We start from the raw sequence: 8,191 nt of genomic DNA, 5'->3' as shown, positions 1-8,191 counted from the left end.
ATAGCACACAGCAGGTACAGTATCAGAGCAACTGAATGGGAATGCCAAAATAACCTCAGAACATCACCGCGTCTCCTCAGAGCTTTGGAAATGTCAGGCAGGTGGAGTTCACGTAACGGAGAGGAAGGAGGAGTGGGCAGGTGGACTTATAGTTTAAAGAAGGGAGAAGGATAGTTGTAGCTTTTTTCTTTACTTCTTTCTTTCTTTCTTTCTTTCTTTCTTTCTTTCTTTCTTTCTTTCTTTCTTTCTTTCTTTCTTTCTTTCTTTCTTTCTTTCTTTCTTTTTTTCTTCCATCAGTATTATTAGGATTCACCACTAATTGTCTTACAAATTGTATTCTTCCCTTCCCTTCCTTCTTTCTTAGAAGGTGCAAAGTGGAGTGGTGTCAGCAAAGTTCACTCTGTAATTGGGGGAGGTAATTGGCCCCTGAAGGCGGAATATAACAGGAAGCACCCGTTACTTCACACATCTTCATTCTATGCATCATAAGACCCCAGGACGTTTCAATCGTCAGCAGTTACCTTCGAGAAGCACGATTGTATGACAGTCCGTAATGTCATGGTAAAGTGCATAGCATAGTCCATGTTATCTCTAAGTGCACTGTGTGAGAATTTTCACCACGCTTAAATATGTTTTCAAAATAAGGGATGAATACATTTGAATTAAATTGATCTTGTTTATTAGGCTTACTCCAAATGTATAGATTATCTGATAACTTCAAAATTCTTCCTTTCGAAGTGTCAATACTGAAACAAAACTATCAAGCGTATCGGTACGGCAAGCAAATCATCCAACACATTGTACACCCAATACATTCCCATCTCTCCAGACGACCAAAAGTACCATTAAAGTACCCGTACAGTTTCAGGTCTGACATCCCACCTAGATGGAGCCAGCAGCGGGCAGAGGGTCTCCAGACACAACAGAGGCAAAGAGGAGCAGGGAGGAAGAGATTACGGCACTAGACTCCTAATGTGTCACCATCGCCCCCCTGCCCATCTTGTCCCCGGAGGATGTCCTTGACGAATGGACAGCCCTCTTTGCCTGGCAGACAGGGGCGTCATAGGGGACAGGATTTATGGCAGATTCATGTGTGGCCAAGGGGAGAGCTGCTCGTGAGGAGATGGAGAGGCCATGTGTGAGGAAGAGGGAGCCTCATCACTGGAAACGTACTGCTCTCATCACAAGTATAGCTGCAAGTCAGAGAGGTGGCAATAAAGTGTGGAACATCATGCATGCGTGCACACGTGGAAATGGAAACACAAGCACACGCACACACTCACACACAGGGGGAGAGAGAAAAGAAAAGGTGATGTTAGGGGTGTGAGAAAAAGAGATATTTGGTAGTAATCAGTGAATAGAGAGTGATAGGGGTCTACAAAAAAGTCTCTGCGCATAATGCTATCATAGGCCTATATTTATTCTTAAAGCACCTCACACATAACACAGATGAGTCTTGCCAGCTGGTAGGCCTATGTTTCGTCGTTGTTTTCACGTGAGGAAAGCGGAACACTCTTGCATGGAGTTTGTCAAAACGCAGCCAGAGGACGCAAGTCAAGTGAACAAACACCATCACTTTGCTATCAAACAGTAAAGCAAATCACAATACTATACAAAGAAGGTAAACACAAATAATGCATGATATAGAGCAATAACACTAAAAAAAAACATATATTTCATAAACTAATACTTAATTAAAAAAACTGCACATAGTCCATTAGGGTGACTGGTAGAGAGTGCTGACATCATTTCAACCTGTCACTCAAGTAGAGGCTTTGCCAATGCAGACTTCATTATGATGTGTAATTACCTGATGCTTAGTTTTGGGCTTCTGTAGGGCCACAGTCTGCACTGCAGGAGATGGCTCCATGTCTAGTCATATGTTCGTCCTTCACTCATCTGTCATTCAGTGTGCTGCCCCTCGCTTAGCTATGAAGCGTATGAAACGATCATGGCCGTAGCCAGCATTGAGGTCAGGGAGGTCCGGACCTCCCTAACTTTTCGGGGAAAATATTTATTTTTTTAAAAATCTGCATGATTTCGAACTGCATTTATTATATTAGTTAGTTAGTCTACCCCTGCCAAATTGCCTTTGCTTGTCCCAAACTCTTGCATAGGCTACAATTCACCCTCATACCTATCAATATTAATATTAATTAATCAATATCAATATAATATATTTTAAATATATTGGGGAAAAAATTTGGGCACATCCTGGACCTCCCTAACTTCAAAACCCTGGCTATGGCCTTGGAAACGATCTATGGTTATACTGCTAAACGTGACTACTGGAATGTCACAGCTACATTTATACACGTGACTCAATAAGTTGCAAGAGTAAACAGCATGCGTGTCTGTATGTAGGGTTTTTTGTGCTGTGTCCTTGAGGCTGCCGTACAGGATGTATGTGCATGACATTATGTGCATGTCCGGTCTGTGTCTGTGGGTGTATCGAAAGTGGAAATTCAGAGGAGGTATTCAAGTGGATGCCCTGACTCCATTTCAAGGACAGGCATATTCAATCGCATGTTTACAACTTTATACTCGAAACTTTTTCCACAAATAAAAGCAAAAAAAAACTTGCCATAGTATGGAAAGCAAAACAAGAAAAGAGATATGGTTCAAGAAAATGTTGAAAAATATTTAAAAAAATTATACAAAATGAAAAAGCCTAAGGTAAGGTAAGGAAGGTAAGGTAAGGTCAACTACACTGTAAAAAGAGATCTATAGGATTTACTCAATTTAATTGGTGTAAGGATTTCCACAGTCCTAAATAGAGTATTACGTACCCCTACATATTCAGTTAAGATTAACCAATTCCAGAAGTTCTGTTATACTGACCACATCAAAGTAAAAAATACTGGTAAAAATGGGGTAACATTTACTCATTTCAGGTAGCTTTTTATCACCACTTGTTACTGTTAAAAATTGGTTAAAATTTACTCATTTCATGTAGCTTTTTATTAACACCTATTACTGATAAAAATAGGTTAACGTTTACTCATTTCAGGTAGCTTTTTATTACCACTTGTTACTGTTAAAAATTGGTTAAAATTTACTCATTTCATGTAGCTTTTTATTAACACCTATTACTGATAAAAAAAGGGTTAACGTTTACTCATTTCATGGAGCCTTTTAATTATTCTGATTACTTTATTGCTGTGTTATTCTTATTCCTATTAACCAGAGGTGAAAAGAGTACTAAAATATTTTACTCTGAGTAAAATATTTTAGTACTCTTTTCACCTCTGGTTAATAGGAATAAGAAAAACACAACAATAAAGTAATCAGAATAATTACTCGGTTGAAATTGTACTCAATCACAAGTAAATGTACCATTGAAAGAATCTACTTAGGTAAAAATAAAAAGTATATCATTTAAAATTAAAATAAACTTTGAGAAAAACTAAAAAGTTACTTTTTAACAATCAGTGTTTTCTGCCTCTACTGTGTTGTGCAAACGTCCACCAGGGAAATTACAATTACAACAAACCTGTGCATATCAACCAAGATGTTTTATTTAAAGGGATATCACACTTATATACATATAACATAACATATAACATATACACATATACACGTACGACTGCACCCCCTCTCACTCCAGCAATAGTATCATCAAGTTTGCTGATGACACCACCATCGTAGGTCTCATCTCCAAGGGAGACGAAACTGCATACAGGGAAGAGGTGCAGCGTCTATCGGTCTGGTGCAAGGAGAACAACCTGTTCCTAAACATCTCAAAAACAAAGGAGTTGATAGTGGACTACAGGAGGACAAAGGCTAACATTCAACCGCTGGTCATCGATGGGGCCTGTGTGGAGAGGGTCTCTGATTTCCGCTTCCTGGGCGTGCATCTGAGGGACGACCTTACTTGGAACACCAACACCACTGCTACCATCAAGAAGGCACAACAGAGACTGTACTTCCTTAGGGTCTTAAGGGCTAACCATCTACCCCAAAGTCTACTGGTGGCCTTCTACCGGAGCTCCATAGAGAGCATCCTAACATACTGTTTATGTGTGTGGTATTCCAGCTGCACAGCAGCGGACAGAAGAGCTCTTCAGATAGTGGTCAGCACAGCTCAGAAGATCACCAGCTGTCCCCTGCCCTCTTTAGAGGAGTTGTTCTCCTGTCGCTGTCTAAAGAAAGCCAAGCAAATCATCAGAGACCCCTACCATACTGGACATAAACTGTTTGAGCTGCTGCCATCAGGCAGGCGTTACAGGGCTCTGGGTACAGAAACAAACAGGCTAAAAGACAGTTTTTATCCAAAAGCAATCTACACACTTAATTTTGCACAGCTGACTTTTTAAAATCTTATTTATTTTTTATACAGTATATATATAGGTTCTTTGTTGATTTTTAAGCACCGTGAGCATCTGCACTTTACCAATTTCGTTGTACCTGTACAATGACAATAAAGTTTCATTCATTCATTCATATGGCCAACAGGAAAATGTGAAAAATGAGCAGATACTCAATGTTTCAGTTTATCTCACAAAAAGTAAACAAACATTAACAACAGGACCATTTAATTCACGAGTTTGCCCTGGAGTATGGTAACCATAGTCAATAGGCATAATTCGATGTTAGCTGGCCTCTGTCCTGGGACCCTGCGGAGATCATGCGGCACGAGATCCGCTTCCACTCCATAAGTGTAGGGGACATGTAGCTGGGTGATCCAGTGAGATGAGGGAGTAGGGGGAGGTGCTGGGACAATTAGGATAGCCTTTGCGCATGACAGGGGAAGGAGGGAAGGTGGGATTTAAATTTACGCGAAGGCGGAAGCTTGACATGGCAACTGTCAATAACTCTCAGACTTCCTCCAGAACTAGGTTTATATAAACAATATGTAGAATTTGTAGCAGTTTTTGACAGAAATAGTCAAATTTTGTTCCGTTTTCACTTTGTTACTGATAAAGGCACATCAGTGTATACTGTTCTACCATTAAACTGCACACATAAAAAGGATACCAGTTTCTTTTAAAAAAGGATATCAGTTCCAGTCTATTTGGTGTCCAGGACAACAGTTTCAAACAAACGGGCTGCTCTACTTTTCAAAGACTAAATCCAAGAATACTCAGAATTCGGTTTACTCTTTGAGGAAGACATACAGCAGTGAAACATCAGAGTCCAACCATACTGATAACATTGCAAAGATCTCCTACTTATTACAAAATCACTTGTTTAGTGGTAAATAGTTGGGATACGGGACAATTAACCGGTCAGGCCACTCAGAGAAACCATTAGCAATTACAGCATACTGTATACTGGAGAGGTCAGTAGAGCTGCAAACTGGCTCACAGAGACCGGAGGTGCTGTGGACGTTGAAGGCACGGTGGATGGTGGCAGGGATGACCCAGGTGCTGCAGGCACAGTGATGGCTGGCAGCATGGTGGGGAGTGGCACGGATGACCCAGGCGCTGCAGGCACGGTGATGGCTGGCGGCACGGATGACCCAAAAGGTGGATGGTGGCAGGGACAACCCAGAGCATGGCAGTATGGTGGAAAGAGCTGCTGCACCGAGTGGAGGGACTTCAGGGATGGGCACAGTGAAGTCTTCAACCTTTTCATGATTGTCCTCCACTGTGATGCCCCTTTAACAATAACACGTACTGATTACTACATATGCGAGTGAAATACAGTATGCCAAAAAGAGTAAAAAGATAATGGACAGAAAAACAACGTACAGTGCCTGTATTTATATGGCCAGTATCTCCTCTCGTTCCTCTTCAGGACCATCATCTCAGGTGTGACCACAGAACACTGTCGCCTTCTTTCATCAGGCTGCCCTTCTCCCGCTCCTGGGTCTTCTCAATGTTGTCAGTTGTCACGCACCTGAACACAACCCTGGGACAAGATACACTATTAAGAATACTCATTGGTTAAACTTTTTTCTTTAAAGGTACATTCTATGGTCTGTTTTGGTCATCTGTCTAGAGCTGAAAAAGTAAAGGGGTTGAGTTATTAGTAACAGTTGTGACCAATCCACAGTGTATTTGCCCTCTACACAGCTCTTGACAGCTTCACATAGAAGTTAAGTCATCAGACTGCTCACGCATTGTTGACTCAAACACACACAGAGACAGTGCAGACCCTAAAGAGAGAAGACCTGCCATCCTTTTTTTAAATAGAGACCCTAAAAAGAACACTTGTTACGCTATTCTACGGGAATAGGCTGTTTCAGAACATAGGAGTTTGTTTCAAGAAATTTAAGAACGACCGGACTGAGGCCACCATAAGGAATGAGCGGTTCCACTTCATATCTGAAGTTATCGTGACCATCCATTTGCTTATTTCAGAAATAACACCTGGCTAGTTTCTTTACAAATGTGCATACATGGTCCATTGTGCTCCAACAATGAGAGCGCAGCTTGATTATGTCACATCTGTATGCAAACAGTAAAGGGATCTATTGACCTCAAAGGTGCACTGTGAAATGTATTTGGCAGTCTCGTTCCATAATTCATGCGGCCCAGTCATAAATCTTTTTCACTGATTCTTACCACCACCATCAAATTCAAAATATTCTCTATGACTGCGCAAATTGCAATATTAGTTATAATAGTACTAACTGTAAATATGAGTTTATTATTTAGTTGCAAAATCTACTCTGCCACCATCCTACACAGTGCACAGTGCAACAAGGACAGCAAGCCTGAGTGAGTGAAAATGGCTATTCATAAACAAATAACATGACAGTGTTATGGCCTTTAAGTCTGTTTATTTTTCTTCAGTCGGCGACTTACCCTGTTCCAGAATGACTTCAGGACAACCATGCATATAAAAGATGCAACACCACTGCCTGAAACACATATTAAAAGCACATAACAATTAAGTTACAAGTAAGTCATTCTTGGTCATTAATATGACTTGCCACCACATAGGCTGTAGCTTACATGAGAGGTAAGCAGTTACCGCCTTTTCTCAACTCCTGCAGTAGGCAGAAGCAGAACACCTTCATTATGCACAAAACATTGTGAATAATTTGACATGGATAAAGTTTAAGAAGTTGTACTTTTACACTCGATTATTATGTAAACATTTCTACTCCTTGCAATTGCTATCCGTTTAGAAGCCTTTGTTTCACTTTTTATACTAGTTGTGAAAATATAGGCTACCGGTCTCTTTTCGTTGGACTGCCCTTCCTAATGTCAAACGTCATCATTTCGGTACAACTGAAGTGTGTGCGAACTGCGGAGACCAGCGAGAGAGAGAGAGAGAGAGAGAGAGAGAGAGAGAGAGGGCTGTGCTTATGGAACCTGCGCGTGTCTGTTCATAGCGAGTCCTTCGACTGTGAAAGCAACTATCAAACTATCCTTGTCAAAACTAACCCTGAGATTGAGTTTGCAACATCCAACAAAAAATAACTGACTTCATGTTAGGTGATGTTATGACCGTGGATGATCACATTGGGAGGTCCCTCGCCAAAAATCTCCTCTCACCACTACTCAGAGTAACATAAGGGCGTGTTGGTCTACATTTTGAACTACTTACTATGATACATTTACAACAAACTAATCAATGTCTCCTCGCAATGTTAACGGATTGATCCTTTGTTAGCGTTTATTCTCAGCAGGATTTAGCATGTCTAGGGTAGCGTTGTTTGAAAAGTTATTTGATGATCGATTCCTCTCGCTCCCCCTCTCCCTCCCAGTAACACAGGCAGGCACCCGGCATGCACACACCGTCTGTCTCGCTCCCCATCTTCAAACTGTCATTCAAACTAAGAATGTCTACGATTATGATAATACAAAAAAGTCTTTAGTTGCACGGAGGCATCCCAGAATGATGACTGTTTACGCACACTGCTTTGACAGTTGATATGAAGCATTTCGTCGCGCATTTCATTGATTTGAAAACTTGGTGACCATAGGAATTTACACATTTTTAAAACAACATTCAAAGAGGACGATTCGCGACGGGAACTGCTGAAAGACTTACGAAGGATTCAGTAACCAGCTACAAAATAGCCGTTCCATGTTGAATGGATTTATTGTGGAGAATGAAATAGTGAAGTAATGTGCCGTTCGTAGTCTGTCTACGAGCACAGTCCTTTAGGTGCATGTAACTTGTAAGATTATCACACTACAGCCTTGTGTGAAAGCAAAAAAGGAGGCTATCTTGTAGAATTTTCTCCTCCGTGCTTTCGCGTGATGCAGAGCATCAAGTGGCAGTGGCAGCGCAA

The 8,191-nt window shown here is 41.0% G+C and overlaps 1 long non-coding RNA gene across 1 annotated transcript; it reads right to left on the bottom strand.

The window, feature by feature from the left end:
* Nucleotides 1–4,518: 4,518 nt before the first annotated feature.
* Nucleotides 4,519–6,877, bottom strand: LOC134438209 (uncharacterized). Its single transcript, XR_010032537.1, has 2 exons — nucleotides 5,694–6,877; nucleotides 4,519–5,600 (listed from the first exon to the last, which is right to left on the bottom strand). It is a non-coding gene; the product is annotated as an uncharacterized LOC134438209 (long non-coding RNA).
* Between the last annotated feature and the right edge of the window lie 1,314 nt (nucleotides 6,878–8,191).

The sequence above is a fragment of the Engraulis encrasicolus genome, chromosome 22, assembly GCF_034702125.1.
Source record: "Engraulis encrasicolus isolate BLACKSEA-1 chromosome 22, IST_EnEncr_1.0, whole genome shotgun sequence".
In the NCBI taxonomy this organism is placed as follows: Eukaryota; Metazoa; Chordata; class Actinopteri; order Clupeiformes; family Engraulidae; genus Engraulis; species Engraulis encrasicolus.
This window is presented reverse-complemented; position numbering and strand designations above follow the sequence as displayed.